The sequence below is a fragment of the Octodon degus genome, unplaced genomic scaffold (assembly GCF_000260255.1).
Source record: "Octodon degus isolate 3935 unplaced genomic scaffold, OctDeg1.0 scaffold00310, whole genome shotgun sequence".
NCBI classification, from domain to species: domain Eukaryota; kingdom Metazoa; phylum Chordata; class Mammalia; order Rodentia; family Octodontidae; genus Octodon; species Octodon degus.
In genome coordinates, this window is record NW_004524886.1 from 238,003 (window position 1) to 254,549 (window position 16,547).

General features: G+C 44.9%; 1 pseudogene; it reads left to right on the forward strand.

The window, feature by feature from the left end:
• LOC101590071 overlaps nucleotides 1–16,372 on the forward strand; it is a 22,903-nt pseudogene extending 6,531 nt beyond the window's left edge.
• The last annotated feature ends 175 nt before the right edge of the window (nucleotides 16,373–16,547 follow it).

Genomic DNA, 16,547 nt, shown 5'->3' on the forward strand with positions numbered 1-16,547 from the left:
GGTGGCGCTGGCTGTGCTGCTGGTGCTGCTGGCCGTCGCCTTGGTGACCACTGCTGTCCTTCTCCTGAGATCCAGGAGAGCAGGAGGTAAAAGGGGTACCATGTGAGCTGGCTCATTCCTAAAGAGATCATGAGGACGTGGTTATGTTTAAGTCAAGTATGAAGTTAAGACATTCTTGCTCATTTAAAATTCAATAGAACCCTGAGGAGAAATAATTCTTTGATTTGTACATTCCTGCATGTAATCCACAAATTTTCAGTATTTTCCCTTTTACGGTCCCTTTTCTCTTCTTTCTGGACTCACCTCACTTTTCCCATGGAGCCCAGGAGGTTCCAAGTGCTCCCCAGACCCACGGCCACAGGCCTCTCGTTGTCATGTGGAATGGAACTCTGTGCCCATCCTGGAGTGGGACCTGGCGTCCTTCCCTGATGCCAGGCACTGGCTCAGTGATCAGCTAGGACTGCTGATATACGAATATTAGTTCAATGATGGAGTGGCTCCTTGTTGCATTTCTTATTTCTCAAAAAGTCAAATTCTTTTTTTTTTCATCATTGTTTATGGAATAAAATTCATATGGCATCCAATTTTCACAGACTCTCCCAGGTCTTATAATTAATCTCTATTTGCCATGACGTCACACTAACCTGAACCTCAGGGTTTGCTGCCTCTTTGGGAACAATGTGTCCACATGGGCAGCAGTGCCGGTGCCCAGGAGCCGCCTCGTGCAGCTGCCGTGGACACCAGGCACGCACCACCTGACCTCAGGAGAGCGGGAGGAGCGGGAGTCCGGGGGAGACCGCAGGATTCAGCCCTGGCAGGGCGTACAGGAGAAGGGGCAGTGGCAGACTCTGAGCAGGCTGCCGTTACCCGGAGGTAGCTCTCGTGTAGCACAGGGCATCGTCCTTGCCGTCTGCAGCCTCCGCCAGCTCCAGCTTAGCAATCTCACTGGAGGTGAGAGGAGCGAGCAGCCCTTGGCGGGAGGGTGCGGGGCTCACGGACTGCACAGTGACATTGAGACCCGCGTGGGAGAGGCCCAGGGGCTGCAGCTGAGACCTGCTGAGGTCGCTCCCTGCCGAGGGCTACTGTGGGCTTCTGAGTACTCTGTAACCAAGGCTAAGGTGTGCTGCTGTGAGTACAGTTGTACTTAGTCAAATATTTAGGGACAGGTATTTTTGGCAAAAATATTGACTGTATGAATTAGATCATCCACGGAATATACTAGATTATTTAGCTAAGTAGTTCTTCTCTGGTCATTTTCTTTCATTTGTTGCCAAGACACACAAAGATTTTTTTTTTTTAAATTCAGGAAGATTGAGTCATAGGGACTCGGAAACCCTACTGGTCCTAATTCTGTGTTCTGGTCATTGCATAAGCACCAGGTTCAGATTCACACGCATGGTCTCGCCCTCCTGAGCTGTGCATAGTTTTGAAATATTTCAAGGTGAGGATCAGAAACCTGCCTGATTATTTTGGAGAAATTAAGAGATAAGATTTACATTTTTAGTCCAGGGAAAGGCTCAGGGTCTGCTGGCCTGACTGGACAGCCAGGACACCGCTTCCCCGACCCGAGGTAGAGTCAGCAGCTCCTCTCTGGGCTCTGACTCCTAAGTGTGTCATCTGCTCCAGATTCCTCTCTCCTCTGCTTGGCCACGTTCTGAACGCATGGCGAGAACTGGGCATACTCAACCCTATTGTGGAAAAGCCTGTTGAGTGCTATGAGAAGAATATAATGATTATTATTTACTGCTCACCTGCTTTCTCTCATGTGCAACTGATCACTGCCACAATGTAATAAGTGTGGAGACCACATTTCCCACTCACTCTTTCCAATGAGCACAGACATGCACAATGTACTTTTCACATTGAGTCAGAATTGTTTAGCTAAGAAAATAATATCCACCTCTGTGTCCCTCAGTGCTGAACTGCCAATCTCAGGCTAAAAGTCCATTTTGTCAAATGAGGACGAATTGTGGGATGGGAGGAGTTTATTTTAGGAAAAAATTGGATAACATGCTTTGTTTTGTCTTGTGTAATTATTTATGCAGAACAAATAAAGTAACAGCATAGTAGGTGATGCTTGAGAAGTAATGTTTGAATCTTTAAAATCAAATAACCACCACACCTTATGTCCTTTTACAGTCATGATATTAAAAAGTAAATTATCTTCTTACTACTTTTTACAAAATAATTATATTTATAGCATGGAGGAGATTGTTATGTGTATATAGAAAAACCAACCGCATTATTTAAACCATATGAAGACTGGAGTTTGCATTTTGCACTGGACAAAGACCAGTATCTTTTTCTTCATGAAGTAATTGACTGCCTATTCCATGATTTGTGATGAACTGGACAAGAAAGTAAAAGAATCTCAAGACAGATGTGCACTTATGCTGGGACCAAAGTCCAGGCTGTAGTCACAGGGCTCCCTGAGAGAGCACTGAAAGAAGAGCTAGGGCTAGCACTGCTGTGGCTGAAGCAGCGGGGATGGCTGAGCTCAGGGCCGAGGAGGGGCTGGAGGACAAGGAGGGAGCCAGCGTGACCAAGGCGGGAGCTGCCCGCAGAGGAGACGCCCATGGGCCAGGGCTGAGGAAGAGAGCCAGGCGGATGCTGGAAAGTGCAGCACCTTAGGGCCGTGAAGGCAGCCTTGACCACTTCAGGCAGCACTGCCGGGCCGCAGAGTCTCGGTGCCCATGGGAGCGCTTTAAAGAGAAGGGCTTCTCTTTCTCAGGTGGGAAAGAGACACAGATTCCCTAGGAAGTGGTAAGCTTTTCAGAGAGAATTAAGTCAAATTCCACTCAAAGTAGGACATTCAGTTAAAGGAATAAATTGGTCTACAACTCTATTCATGTGTGATTATACTCTATGTTGCTACTGGCCTCTATAGTTATAAAGTGAGTTTGTTAATCATTATATAAATTAAATACTGTGTAGTTCATTGAATGAGAGCAGTTTGGGTGAGAAAGAGAAATCCTGTGTGACATGTGCAGTTCTGCTTCATGTTCATTCAATGAGGCAGTCACTCACTTTTCTCACCTTTTCAAGATATGAAGACACATATGAGACTTGATGTGTTTGATATTTAGTAACTTCAGTGGTCCTTCAGAACATATCAGGACATTAACCTGGTGGAATATATTTGATGTCTAACACGGTTATGCTGCTGATGGACAGGTTTATCTACCTCATAGTTTGTGGAGGTTGCAGTCCATAATCAGCTGGCTCCAAGACAGAGTGGCACATGGCAGAGGGCAGCAGGTCATGGTGCAAGAAAACAGCAAAAACAAAAAGAGCAAAAGGGGAGGATCAGAGAGCACAAGCCTCTTTCCTGTATGCAACCTGCCCGCCCTAGGGTGGGTGCACCAGGCATACCCATAATCCCAGCAGCAATGAATCCCATAGTCCCAGCATTATATCATAGACCAATCAAAACTAGTAGGGGCCAGGCATATAGCTCAGTAGAATAAGTGCCTGCCTGTCTAGCGCAGGATACTGAGTTCAATCCCCCATACTACACACAGACACACACAGACACACACAGACACACACACACACACACACACGACTGCATGAGGCCTTGGGGGGACATCTGGACACAAACTATAACAGTTATATATCTCTATCTGGATTCCCATAAAATTAAAATTGATCTCTGGTATCTACTTAGGGTTCATTTCTTTTACTCTATGAAAGAAAAAATTTAACCCACTGGAATCATGTTCTACAAAAAGAGCATCATCCAAATGAACATTTCCCTCCAACAGACTTGTAGAAACTGAAAGGGCTCAACCCACACAAAATTCTATCTAATTTTAATATGTTGTATTATTACTAGTATCACTGGGCTATAAATCATTAACTTATATGTGTAGAGTAACCAAATAATTATTTTAGCCTTATGATAGCCCTGTGTTCAGTGTAGTTTCCTCATTACATTTGCTATTTGCTTTTCTGATACACTCCCAAAAGAACGTTGTTTTAGTTTGTCATTTTATATTTAAATAGATAACTTTCTATTAGGGAGCTAAATTCATACTTGAGCTCATGAAATTGTTAAGGTGTCTTTGTCCAGGAATTACTATGTGCTAACTTCGGACAGTGCACCGCGTTTCTATCACAGCCCAGGGTCAGAGACCATTGCAATTAGCACCAATCACTGATTATGTGGTCCAGGACTTTCTTTTATCATAGTCAACGGAAGGAAATCAATTTGCTCTATAAACTCCACATTTTCTTGTGAAATAAACTTTCACTAAGAGCAGATTCCAAAGTGTGCCTATGTAGGGACACATTGGTATTTCTGTGGTCCCCAGAAAAAAACTGCAAGGGGATTTAGGAAAAGAAGACAAAGAGACAAGACCTGAGATGAGGTAAAGGCCTCCTTACCTCATGGGCCGTAGGACTGAACAACAACAGGAGGGATATTTATTTACACATTTGCAATGTCAGTATCATGAGACACAAGGATGCCTAAGGAATAAAGACTGAAATTGTCCAGGCAGGGTGCTTTTCTAAGACTGAGGTAACTAGACTGCTGTAGGCACTGTGGCTCTGTCCTGTGCTCACACACAAGACCGATTTCCAGCTTCATCCATTCAGAACACAGTTCCACTTGTTCTGCACATTAGAGAGCTGCCCCTGCTATACTCTGAGGAGACCCAGGACACCGTTCCTCTGTACAATGACCCCATTCATCTCAGTAACCTACAGTGACCTGTATATCCTGCTTACCCAAGTGAACATCCCCAGGTAACCCCTGGTTCACCTGACCAGCAGCTGATGGCCCTGAGCTGCTGCCCAAAGCTGGCCCTGGTGCGGCTGCTCCCTTGGGTGAGGAGGCTGCTGCCTAGCCCCTGCTCTCTCTCAGTTCTCCCAAGGCTGAGCTTCTCCAGGCCCCACAGCCTTGGGGAGGGAATATTTGAAAACAAAGCTAAGGAAAAGCACCACCAAAGTGCTATCAAAGTTTATATATCACCTCTCCCTGTGTATACATATCAGAAAAGTTGTAAGCTAGAGCTGGGCTCGGTCAGGGCTGACTGAGCAGGGGGAAGGGTTTGCAGTGATCCTGGGAATGTGAGGAGGATATGAACTGAAGTAATAAAGAAATCAGTTAGCAACAATAAGCTGCTTGCAATAGCTCTTGGTCTCAAATAGTACTTTTTGGTACTCAGATTGTGAGCAAGTTGAGTGGTGTACATGTGAAAATGTAGGACAACTGAGCCTTTCTGTTTTTCTGCTTCAAATTTGAGAAAGCTGAATAAATATTTCCAAAGAGGTTATAAATTACATGAAGAGAAAGCCTAGGAGGGCTGCAAGATAGCTCAGCAGCATAAGCACTTGCCTAGCATGTGTGAAGCCCAGAGTTGGATCCCCAATTCCACATGCCATGCTGGCTGTGGGACCGAGGGTGCACTGTGCTGGCCCCAGAACTGGGGGAGCGGGGGAGTGCACACCAGTAATCCCAGCATGCTGGAAGTTGAGACAAAAGGATCACTGACAGTTTGAGACCAGCCTGGGGGCTTCAAAAGTGACAAAAGTGACCACAACTCCAGGCTAAACTGCATAGCAAGACTTTTCTCAAACAAACAAAAATACTTGGGATTAACTTTCCTAGCTTATTAAAAATTAACATTTCTTTGCCTTTTATTTCTTGTTTTTTAGGAAGAATCACTAAAGAACTTGGTAAATTCTACTTTCCTGTGCTAAATTGAAAATTCAGTGTTTGTCATCAAAATACTCATCTCTCTGTGTGATTGCTTGCAGATCAAAGAAAATGTATCATACAGCAGCGTAAGTACAGTCCCGATCTCAGCCCTGACACCTGCACCCTGCCCGCAGCAGCCCCCTGCCCACTCCCTCCTGACCCTTCTGTCTCCATCTGCTGCAGGTCTGAGTGAAGCTCGCCGATTCGCAGGTAAGTGCGCAGGGAACAGCTTAAGGTGACCTCGTGTCGTCCTCCTCAGCTCTGTGGGAGTCCAGTGCGGAAGCAAAAGTTTTGCCCACTAATCTGTAAGACATGTGACTAGGAGGCAGGCATCGCTGCCCACGGCCCCTGGGTTATGTGAGAACCACCACGCCGAAGGTGGGAGGCGACACAAAAAACCTCCTCAGGGCGCACGCAGGGATGCACACGGACTTCGCAGGTCACCTTGGAAAGGACAGCCTCACCTTGGCCTCAGGGCCGGGGTGTCAGGTCCAGGCCCTTCGGGCTGTGGAGTTCACTCCCGTGTCAGGCCAGGGCAGGGTGGGAGCCAAGGGGACCCATCTCCACGTGGCCTAGCAGAGAGGGCATTGGGCGCCCTGTCTTCCCCCAAGGAGGCGCGCCGCCCACCCGGGGTCCCCAAGCCCACCTCCCCAGGAGCCCCGGGTGTGGCCGGGCCACGGAGGACTCCAGACCGGGCTCAGCACCACACGGAGCGCAGGGCAAGAGCTCAGCCCAGAGCCAGGCAGGGCTGCACCAGGGGGAGCAGGAGGCTGCCCTCCCTGAGCAGGGCACCTCGCCCAGCACCCGGGGCCGGGCAGGACTCGGGGTACGGAAAGGGTCCCCCCTCCTCCTCCCGCTCCTGCTGCCTCGGGCCCCCAGGTGGGCCAGGCTCTCTCTCTCCCCGTGCACATGGCGGCTCTTCTCCTGCAGAGACAGCAGTCAGCAGGAAGCGGTGCTGAGTGGATTCGCCCCCTGGACCTTACGGTCCTTCTCTCTGTCCTACAGGATGCCCTAATAAACAGCTGGGCATCCTCGTTCCCTCCAGCGTCTACCTCCTCACTCTCCTCCATTATGGCCCCAGGAAGGCCCAGCCCTAAGCACGGCCCCGCTGACCCCGGCGGTTCTCCCCGGGCCTGCCCCTCCATAAGCCCCTCTCTCCTCCTCCCTGCCCCTCCCTGCCCCGCCTAGTCCCTCCCCTTGAGCACACTCACCTCCTGCTCTGGGCTGCTGTCCCCGTGTTGCTTCCAGGCCCTCCATCGCAGTTTTCCTCTGTGCTTGTGGATGCAGCTCCCCTAAGGGAGAACCTAGGAAGCCCCGTGAGCCCCAGGCCCGTGATAGTACCTTTCCAGGGTGTCGGCCTCATGTCCCCATTCTGGCCAGCCGCGTCCTGGCAACCTCTGAGGTGACAGCACACATCAGCTCCCGAGTTGCAGTGGTATGGAGCAGTTTCCCTGAGACGAGAGATCCCCGCCCTTTCCGACTGGACGGTCACGGCTGTGGACTACGAAAAGGACTCCTGGGCCTGCGCTGCGCCCCTCAGCCCTGTCGGGTCAGCGCTCAGAGCCGGGAGCTCCGTGCTCAGGGACTCAGGTAACGGGTCTCCTCCTCTTTTGCAGAAGACGTGGTTCTGGATGAAGACACGGCTCACCCTCTGCTCTTCGTGTCACATGCTGGGAAACGTGTGCAGTGTTTGGAGGAAGAGCAGCCTCTTCCTGAAAACGATGGAAGATTTACCTCACTCCCAGCCGTGCTGGGTCGGAACCGCTTCTCCAGGGGAAACCATTACTGGGAGGTGGACTTAGCAGGGAATGTAAGGTGGACAATAGGAGTGTGCGCCGACTCAGTCAGCAGGGAAATACGATTTGCGAATATTCATCCTGGGAATGGTTTCTGGACTGTTGACAGCTATTATAATAATTACTGGGCTCTTTCTCAACCCTCTCACAGTTTCAGGGTTGTAGCACCTCCCTTAGTAGTGGGGATTTTTTTGCAATATGAGGAAGGATTGATCACTTTCTATGATGTCAAGAACTTTACTATACTTCACACTTTCACAGACACGTTCACTGAAGCTCTGAGGCCGTGTCTCTTTCCTGGACTTCCCTCTCCAGGACATGATCCTTGGCTTTTCATCCCCTCAGTGTCCACCACATGAACCTGGTCCTCCCTAGAGCACGCCTGAAGGGCCTTCCACAGGGCTCCTCCTCATGGATCAGGACAGCACGCAGCTCCATCGGTGCTGTAGGACAGGCCTGGGGGCCGCCACCTCCCATAGCGCAGGACACTTCCCAGCTCTGAGGAAGATTAAGTATAAGCCCTGATATTCGCCAATTTCTTTTGCTCACCCCTGCAGCCTAGCATCCCCTTAGTGCCCTTCCTTTTATCCCTGTTAGTTTTGAGAAATGCAGCTTCTTCCTAGGCTCCATATTTTAGCATGGGGTTCTGCAAACAGTTGGCTGCTGCCCCCATAGATCAGTGCGGTGCGCTGCTCAGCACACCTTAGAACACAGAGACAGTGATTTTATGCTTCCCAGGTAACCATAGTCTTGTGACTGTAAGTAAGATGCGCTGATGTGGCTGGCCCTGTTTACGATAAAATCACTCTGAGATCCCTGGTGTGTTGCTGATCCCCAGCAACAAAAGTAAAGCTGTATCTTACCAACAAGGCTATTAGCAAAGACATTCGTGTATGGGCAACATACATAGCCCAACATGCCTTTCAAATTCTTTTGTCCTGTTTTAAATTTTAAAACACTTAATTGGCCACAATGAAATATGTAAAGGACTTGATGATGAGATACATAAATACTGTGTGGTGTTCACTACAGTCAGACTCAGAGAGCCACTGCCTCCTGTGCTGGACTGTGATTCTCTAGAACGTGTCTATCTTCTAAGCCAAGTTTACCCCCTTGACCTGTGCTTGCCTGTTACCCTCCCCAGTCCATTTTCTGGTACTGGTGCTTTACCCTGTTTCTACGAAATTAAAAATATTGGGTTTTTTAGATTTCACAAGTATGTAGGTTTCTTTAATAAATATCAGGACAACTGGGTCTCAGCTCAAGGACATGTCCACTCTTTGATGTAAAAGGCTACATCCACTGGGAATACTGCATAGAATTCCTGCCTCTGCTCTGTGCCTTCCATCACAATAAACTGCTCAAGTCTCACATGCCGCCGATGTTCAGCCTGGGAAAATTATAGACAGTACTCGCTGAGGACAGAAAAATCTGATCTCTCACACATTGATGGTGGGATTGAGAATGCTACAAACACCATGAGAATGTTGTCAGATTTCTACACATATACAATCATCATATGACCTGCATCTCTACCTGTAGTTTTATGCTATAGATAGATGGAAAATGAAAAGAGGAGCTATCATAGAAATTTCATATCAAGTTTTTTTGTACTATCCTCAGCAGTGAAAATGTACTTAGTTCTCATTAAGAGAATTTAAGAGTAAATTTTAGTACATTTATACAACTGACTATAAAAGTAGAACCAAAAAATTCTGTTATAATCGATAATGTAAATATTCTGAATGCCAAAGGCTTTGTCCATTTGCTTTCACATGTCTGGAGCTTTTGACCAGGTATTACTGATCCACATTTTCAAAATAAAGTGCAGATTATTTGTCTCAGGGCTGGATTGATTGACTGAGAGAGGACAGAGGAGGCTTCCTGGCATGATCAGGGTGCTCTGTTAGTTCACAGTGTAAAGATTTCAGCAATGTGCATGGGCACAATTTATATGACTATAAGAATGAGACAGGTCCAGGGAGATAACTCAGTAGAATAAGTGCTTGCCTGGCAAGTGCAAGGGCCTGACCTCAACCCCCAGTTCCACCAAAAAAAAAAAAAAAGAAAAGCATAAGATAGATGACATCTGACTACATCTTCCCCAAGGATCCTTGACTTCTGTTCTTCACGTCCTGACAACGCTGTGTACAACAACTTCATGGAATACGGGCAGTGGCTCACACAGTATAGCAGGTACAACAGTGCACTGAGGTCACAACCCATACACCCCGACATACCTGGTCACCTCCCTCACTTGCTGCATCCAGGAGAGGACACTCATGCAGTCCTATGGAGGTGACACTGATAGGGTGTGATGCTGAGAGCTCCTAGGCAAATTTTCCTTGGTATCCTCCTACTTTCTCTTCCAAGAGATTTAGTGCTTCTTTTTTTGTTGTTTTTTGGGGGAACTGGGGATTGAACTCAGGTCCTTGTGCTTGCCGGAGAAGCACTTATTCCACTGAGCCATCTCCCCAGCCCAGATTTAGTGTTTCTGTTTTAATGTTTATATCTTTGATCCATTTTGACATTAGTTTAGTGCATGGAGATAAACCTGTATCAAGTTTTAGTTTTTGACATGTAGAGAGCCAGTTTTGTTAGCACCACTTATTAAACAGGCTATCTTTCTTCCAGTAAGCATGTTTGGCCCCTTTGTCAAAGATAAGGTGGCTGAGAGTGTCCTTAGAGGCTTCTGCATCTTCTACTCTATTCCATTGATTCATAGATCTGGTGGTTGTTTTTTTTTTTTTTTTTTTGCCAACACCATGCTGGTTTTATCACAGTAACTTTGTAGTGTAATTTCAAGTCATGATTGTAATGCCTCCTGCCTTGCTTCTGTTGCCCAGGATTGCCCTTGCTATTTTAGGCCTTTTCTGGTTCTAAATAAATTTTAGGAATAATTTCTCTAGGTCTGTGAGGTATGTTGGTGGTATTTTGATAGGGATTACATTAAATCTGTACAACAATTTTGGGAGCATGGCCATCTTTATGAATCCTGAGGAGACTTGACTGAGCTTGTCAGATACAAAGGTTACATTTCTTGTTATATAGGTCTTGCTTCATCTTGGTCCTAACCATCTAGCAGAAAAGTATAGCCACTAGATATAGAAATCAATGCCATATTAATATGCTGAGCTGTGAAAGGCTCAAGTCGACAACTTCTGACATTGCGAGCTCTGCTGATAACCCATAACTAGGATAATTGGGATATTTTGCTGAATTCAAGTACCTACAATATTTGAATTGGTGTCAAGTATGAAAAGGTCCTTTAAAGATATCTCCAAATACAGCTTGTCTAACAATGGAACACCCATCTCTGACACAACAAAACGAAAACAGGTGACTGTAAATGAAAGACCATTTTGTAGTGAAAAAAATGTATATATATATATACACACACACACACAAAATAGTTAGGACAGATATACAGCTACTTTCTCTTAGTTCAATGAAAAGAAAGATTTGTACTAATAATGTTTAGACAAGATATCTTGTCCATCTTGTACTATGAATAACTACTATGAATACAACAATATGCAATGTATTAATTATTGTAACAGTCCTACTAACCTGTTTTCAAACTGTTTCATTGATATTTGTTTCTCAATAAAATTAATCAAAAAAAGAAATAATATACATTAAATATGTATACAATAAGTTTAGACACGTATATATGCCCATGAGACCATTACTACACCAAGGTAATAAGTATATCCACCATTTTCTAAATTTAAAATAATAATAATCATTTTTTCTGCATGTGTCCACGGCCAATGTACCCCCAGAACCAAAATGGAATACAGAAAAAAGTATGAATTATGACACTACTTTACAACTAGAGAGATATTGTAAAAAGAAGAAAAATGTTTTAAAAAATGTCCTATGCTCAAATTTTGTTTGCATTAAGAAAGTATTATCTATTTTTGAAATGTAGATGAGAGCTACAGAAGAACCAGGTACTTCAAGTGCCTAAGGCATTCACTATCCCAGAGATTAAGGCTGGTCCTCCTTAATCTTTAGAGTCTAAGGACAAGTAATCCAGCCAGGCCCACCATGACTAAATGTAAGATTTCCCTTACTTGCCTTTCCAGAGGGTGGGGCTTCTGGACAAGATGCAACCTGGCCCTCTCTTGGGCTGCACCCATCCTCAACTGAATTTATGCAGATGTTTAAAGGATAATATCCTTTAATGAAGTAAATGGACAGCTTGAAAATTCCACAACTCACGTGCCTTTTTCTCTCCATGGTCTAAAACAGATAAAATCAGAGCTTACAAAGTCTTTAGATGATCTTGGTAAGTATATTGTCTTTAGAGGACTTATTCAGACTTATGAGCTAGATTGGAAGGATGTAATGTTAATCTTAAACCAAAGATTGACTTATAATGGAGACAAGCAGTATTACAAACTGCTCTTATACTTAGAGATAAATAAACATTGTTACTTTTAAATAACCAAAATATAGACAGCCAGTGGAACTACCTGCTCCCACTAGAGCCCACACAGTTCGTACCCAAGACTGGTGCTGGCCTAATGGCCAGGAAGGAGACTGGAAAAGACATTTTCTTTGAAGTACACCTCAAAGTTCTGTATTCTTGTAGGTCTAAAAACTAGAACCAAGCCTTCTAGTTATTTTAAATGTAAGCTATTTACCTGGAGAAAGATGAACAGAATGCTACTTTTTAAGAACATTTAAAAGACATTGGTAAAACATACTTCCCTAAATCCTAATTCAGTAGAGGGACAGACTACTCTTACCGGTTGATAAGTTTTAAACAATGAATCAGCAGAGAAACAGGCAGAAGTAAAAAGGGAAAGGGACTTTATTATCATTGAGGTTTTCCGGGGGTGGCATTTGAAGGGGATGTTTAGATATACCTGAGAAACTGATTGGGGTCTTCCCTGAGGTGGTGGGAAGGGTGAAAGGAAATTGCACTCTGAGCTGAGTTGGAGAAGAAGGGGGCAGGAAGATGGCTGCGCTGGCAAGACACATGCAGTGTGCCAGTCGTCCAGGCTTGGGACCTCGAAGCACAGCGCTGGGCCCAGGCGTTGCAGAGCAGCCCCACGGAAGTAATATTCCCATCTGGAGAGGTGGTGGAAAGGAAGCATGCTCCTGAGAAACAGCCCTGAAAAGCAGCCTCTGAAGCCAGTCCCCAGGAGCAGCGATATAAACAGCACTTCACATGTCCCCATCCTGGACGCCTGGCAGCTGGAAATAAGTAGGGCTTCACTACAATAAAGCTTTTCCTGGAGACAGGAGACTGAGAAATGTAATGACAACCATTAAGTCCAGGTCATTTCAAGAAAAGCAAGGGAAGATTCTTTTGGAAGGTCACAGGCTGATTGCAGACACTGTCCAGGCAGGAGCTGTACCAAAGTTTTTTCTTTAGCTGTCTGGAATACATTAAGGAATTGCCAGCAGATAAGTTGAAAGAGTCAGCCTCAGAAAGGTGAAATTTGAGGATATCAAGGATTATTCAGACCTAGTAGCACCACAAGGAATAATGGGGATTTTTGCCAAACTTGACCATATTAAGACGAAGTATCCAAAGACTCAGCTTCACCATACACTGACTTTATTGTTGATTTGTGACAATCTCTGTGACCTTGGGAACCTAGGGACAGTTCTGAGATCTGCAGCTGGGGCAGGATGCAGCAAAGTGTTACTCACCAAAGGCTGTGTGAATGCCTGGGAGCCCAACATCCTACACGCAGGCTTGGAGCACATTTCCAGGTACCCATTATCAACAATCTGGAATGAGAATCAGTGCTCAACTATCTCCCCCTCAACACCCATATCCATGTGGCAGACAACTGTGGTTTTTGTGTTTGTTTGTTTGTTTGTTTTTGGAACTAGGGATTGAACTCAGGCCCTTGTGCTTGCCAGGGAAGCACTTATTCTACTGAGCCATCTCCCCACCCCCTACTGTGGTCTTTAAGCCCAGGTTCAGATGTCTAACAAAACCAGTGACCATGGCTGGGTGTGTGATTGATGATTACTGAAATTTCATAAATATGAGGAGGGGGAGAAAGAGGAAGGCAAGGATCTAGAGAGCAGGGCCAATAAAGGTTGGTTCCCTGAACTCGAAGTCCAGAGTTATGACTGGGACTGGATGGAGACACCAGCAGCTGTGGTGATAGGTGGGGAGACTCACAACCTAAGCCTGGAGTCCCTGCAGTTGGCAGAGAGCACTGGAGGTAAAAGGCTGCTGATCCCCGTCATACCTGGAGTGGACAGTCTGAACTCAGCCATGGCTGTGAGCATCCTACCTTTTTTTTTTAACAGAATATATTTATTGAGAGAAAGAAAGCTCTTGTCTGAAAGAGGGACAGGAGGGCCCCCCCCCAGCGGGTTGTTCTCAGGAAGCTGTCTCTTCCAGGGACTTTTATAATGTAAAACCATGTGGGGTTAAGGTGGAAAAAAGGGGGAACTTGCTTAGGTGGATGTGGGGTGGGGAAAAAACTATGGTCAACCAATGGGATTACAAGCACCATTGCTAGGTAAAATTGATTAAGTCCAGGACCAAATGGGAAGGCAAGGAGGCATGAATGTAAAACAGGACCTTATTTGGCAGCCATCAGACAGTGATTTTTTTCTGATTTTCTTAGGGTAATTACCAATCCCGGATGCTATTCTTTAGGAAAGTTAGCATTTGTTTGGTCTTTGGTCTTAGATCTGGCTCACAGCAGGAGCATCCTTCCCTCCCACAGTTGTAAAGTATCTTGCCTTTTGTGGTATCTCCTTCAAGGGCCTGGCCCTGTCTGACTGCCTGTAATATTTCTGTCTAACTTGGCTGCCTGCAACATTCCCCCCTCTGAAGAAGTAACCTGAACTGCCATGAAGAGAAATATGGGTGATGACTGCTCTGGCTTCTTCAGGCTGAAAGGGGTCGTAGTTGTTGACCAGCAGTCAGATATATTCTTTAGAGGTTCTATCCAAAGACCCTCAATAGATGACAGGCATTTTCTTGGGTGGACATATAGCTTTGAGTCTGGAGGAGACAAAGCCAAAGAAACAAATCAAATAATCACAATAGGATAATTATGAAAAAGATGAGTTAGAACTTTTTGTAGGTCCATTAGCAGGTATCTCTTAAATGTGAGGTTTAATCTCATTTTTATCTCTCATGGCCATTGTGTATTGTCTCAGGTAAACTGGCATACTCTTAGTCTAGCCAATTTTATTACTGTTGTGGGCACAGAATTGTCAGAAATAGGGAAAACACCAAGTACTCTCCAGTTTGCAAGTGTGGCCACTGGCTGGGTAACTACCAACAAATCTGTATGAGCTTTTATCAAACGTCTAACAGACTTATTTTTCTTATATGGGCAGTTAATATGGGTTCTTTCAGGCTGAGAGGAGAAGACCCATGACCATTTCAATATGAAACTTCCTCTGACTCCATCATAAACACTTTCTTTTTTGTTCTCTAGCAGCTTTGGACATTTTTCCTTGAAATGTCCCTTCTCTCTGTCCAGATCCAGGAAAGCACAACTTTTTCCTTTTGCTCCAGACAACTCATTTGATACTTTGGGAAAAACTGTTTAAGTTTCCTATAATTGGAACTGGGAGAAAATCAAGGTGAGCAAGCAAGGAGATAAAAAAATGGCCACCATTATTGCAGCCTCAAAACAGACCCTAAGTCTGATTCTCTGGGCTCCAAGAAGAGCTCAACGACAATGAGGTTCATCTGCTGCTGCTGTCAGAAGTAAGGCCACTGTAAGAGGGCCTGCCTTAAGAGGCCCACAAGCCATGCCCTGACTGCTAAGGCAGCCACTAGAAGTGAGACTGCACTCTGAGGCGGAGGCCCCGGAGCTCAGACTCAGCCTCCCAGATGGTCCAGCAGGACTGAAGGGTGCTGGGCCTGCCTCTTCCCCCTGACCAGACTGTTATTTCTACCTGTCATCTCCACAGAGGAGCCCTGAGTAATCATGACTATAGAGAGAAAAGAAACCCAGCCTATTGCTGGACATTGACACAGGTCTGTTTGTCCTTCTCCAACCCTGACTTTCCTTCCAGTCATTGTACCTCCATAGAAATAGACTTTGAAAGACATCTTGCGTTAGGTGTAATAGAAGTAATGCAATATATTCAGGTTGCTAACTAATCATAATTATGAAAAGACTAGTTTTTGCAAATGTAATATATTGTTTCATGTACAAGATTTAAAAGGTATTTCATTGGTTTAATCTGACTGAATGCTACATATTTTATGATAAGTGTATGCTCATCTAGTTGATTTCTGATGTAATGCAGGTATTTCATGTTGATAGTAAATACATGTGTGACCTCTCTTAACTAAAGCTAGAGGGACTTATGGTACACTGTCAAACTCCATGAACAAAGGGATCTAAGAGCTAGTGAGTTACAATTGCTAGGTCTCAAAAAAGTTTATAAATGTATCTGTTAGCTTGAATGTTTATGTTTTTATCATATGTACTCTAATTTCTCAGGAAATTTGTTCTTTCCTAGAAGATACCAAACCCAGGTAATCATATAGGTAAAACCTATAGTGAATATGTTAGATTAAGATTCCTTTAGCTGGGATCCACCAGATTTTATCTATAGAGACACATATTAAGGCCTTAAAACTAAAAAGTTATATCTTGTTCAATGGGCCCCAGATACCTGACACAAGCTGAAGTTAAAAGGGTTTACAAATATAAATTTGTCTCAGTTGATAAAAATTGCTTTAAAAAAGTGTTTCATAGTAAAAACATACAGAATAAAATTAAAGATGGAAAATAAAATAGTAATACTAGCATCCTATGGGAGGAACGGCCAGTCAGGAAACAAGCACCCTGCTTTTTGAAGGGAAAAGACAGTTGTGGGTAATGGGGAGCACTTGAGCAGGGATAGGAGCTACCACTGAGAGAATGTCACCAGCTTCCAGCCTGGCTTAGCATTAGGAGACTAACAAAATTGGCAAATGTGGTTTCCCAGACTACATGCAAGAGGCAGGAGGTAGACCCTGTTGCCATACATGGTTTTTAGAATGTTAAGAATTTCCATAAAGTCTCTACTTTTTGGAGAAGAAGAAGAAGGAG